At 37.1% G+C, this 2,382-nt stretch overlaps 1 non-coding gene across 1 annotated transcript; it reads left to right on the top strand.

Annotated features, from left to right (window-relative positions):
* The first annotated feature begins 394 nt into the window (after positions 1–394).
* Positions 395–501, top strand: LOC113001711 (small nucleolar RNA R71). The gene has a single exon (XR_003267199.1). It is a non-coding gene; the product is annotated as a small nucleolar RNA R71 (small nucleolar RNA).
* The last annotated feature ends 1,881 nt before the right edge of the window (positions 502–2,382 follow it).

Below are 2,382 nucleotides of genomic sequence, written 5' to 3'. Positions count from 1 at the left end.
AGGTTTCTCATTGACTCTAGATTGCTGCAAAGAAGGACAGAGATCTGTATGGTGATCTGCAGAAGAACATAGACCACAGACTCTTGCAACAGGTGTAGATTTCTGATTCATGGCAAGTTGAGTTACTAGGTTGACTAAGGGATCAAGTTTACCCTCAAGCTTTTTATTTTCAGCAGATGAAGATGAATCCGTGACCACCTCATGGACTCCTCTAAGGACAATAGCATCATTTCTTGCACTGAATTGTTGGGAGTTGGAAGCCATCTTCTCAATCAAATTCCTAGCCTCAGTAGGGGTCATATCACCAAGAGCTCCACCACTGGCAGCATCAATCATACTCCTTTCCATGTTGCTAAGTCCTTCATAGAAATATTGAAGAAGGAGTTGCTCAGAAATCTAATGGTGAGGGCAGCTTACACACAATTTCTTGAATCTTTTCCAGTACTCATACAAGCTCTCTCCACTAAGTTGCCTGATGCCTGAAATGTCTTTTCTGATGGCAGTGGTCCTAGATGCAGGGAAGAATTTCTCCAAGAACACCCTCTTAAGGTCATCCCAGCTGAAAATGGACCTGAGAGCAAGGTAATATAGCTAATCTTTTGCCACTCCCTCTAGAGAATGAGGAAAAGCCTTTAGAAAGATATGATCTTCTTGGACATCAGGGGGTTTCATGGTGGAACAAACAATATGGAACTCCTTAAGGTGCTTGTGAGGATCTTCATTTACAAGACCATGAAACTTGGGCAGCAAATGTATTAGTCCAGTCTTGAGAACATATAGAACACCCTCATTAGGATATTGAATGCACAAGCTTTCATAAGTGAAATCAGGTGCAACCATCTCCCTAAGAGTCCTCTCATGAGGTGGAGGTTGAGCCATGTTCTCAGTATGAAAATTAGTAGTTGAATGCTCAAAATCAGAATATTCAGAATCACCAGCAACAGAATACCCAGAATGCTCACAATGCTCAAAATGCATAGAATGATCAGGATGCACACTATGCCTAACTAATCTATGAAAGGTTCTATCTATTTCAAGATCAAAGGGTTGTAAATCACCTGGATTGCCCCTAGTCATGCACTATATGCAGCAAATAGTGTGTTCTCAATCAAGCACCAAGGGAGGGTTAAAACTACAACTATAGTCAAACGATATCAGAATGAGCTGAAATTTTGTGAGCAATACCCTAAAATCATGAAAATATAGCACAAAAATTTTCAGACAAAAATTCAAAGTCTAACTATGAAAAATACCTAAGGAAAGTTTTGAAAAATAAGACAAAAATACTAAAAAAATAAAAAAGCTTAGTAAACGGCTGATTTTTCAAGTTTAAAACAGAAATAGACCAAAGGTTCTTTCCATTGCCATGGCATGGGAAATTTTCTTCTACCCCAAATGCATATATAATAATAGTCATTCTGATAACCATAGCAAAAGTTATGGTCGTTTTAAGTTTTGCTAAAAACAAGTCCCCAAAATTTTTGTCTCTCTCAAATTCAGCCACACCAAGTGCTTCTGGTATTTTTCACACAAAATATGGACCAAAAGAAACTACCACACAAACAATCAGCCAAAAATAACAACTCTAACTATCAAAAACAAAAATCGCTAATTAAATTGCAAAATCAGTCGCTAATTCCCAGTTGCTAATCACTGTTCATAGCAAAACACAAAACTGAAACAGTCGCTAAAACAGTCATTAAAACAGGGAATGCGACTAAAATACAAAACAGAATGCTACTTAAAACAAAACAACACACACTCACAACCTAAACGACAGAGCTACACACAAAAAACTAAACACTATTATGAACCTTTGGCTCGCTGCTCCCCAGCAACGACGCCAAATTTGATCGAGGCCGTACCCGAATCAAATAAACATTAAAAATGCAGTATCTAGGAAGTGATCCTAGGTCGTCTCTCAACGAGTAATGGTTAACCAAATGTTCATAATAGACAATAATAAATCATTAATGAATTGGGGGGGGGGGGGTTATTTGTTTTTGTAAATTAAACAACGAACAATTTTTAATTAGAAAATAACAGAATTAAAACATGTTGTTTCCCCTTGATTCACAAGCATGTCTCTTATCCTAGGTTACGAGAATTTATCCCTAATCAGTTCAACCACTTAATCCAACCCTAAATTAAATTACTAAGCAAAAATTAACATAAGGTTGTCATTATGTGATTAAGCAACACATACACCAACTAATCATGAATGAAACTGATCATTAAGCATGAACGTAAATTAAGCGTAGATACAATTAATCAAGCACTAAGCATGCATGGATTAATAGCAACAAATACAGAGTAATTGGTGAAGAGGAAAAGCTGATCAGAATTCAACAGTAATAACAAAACCTCAAAGAGAGCTGTGCC

This window comes from Glycine max, chromosome 5 (genome assembly GCF_000004515.6).
Source record: "Glycine max cultivar Williams 82 chromosome 5, Glycine_max_v4.0, whole genome shotgun sequence".
Lineage (NCBI taxonomy): Eukaryota > Viridiplantae > Streptophyta > Magnoliopsida > Fabales > Fabaceae > Glycine > Glycine max.
Note: the sequence above shows the minus strand (reverse complement) of the source record. Positions and strands in the feature narration are given on the sequence as shown.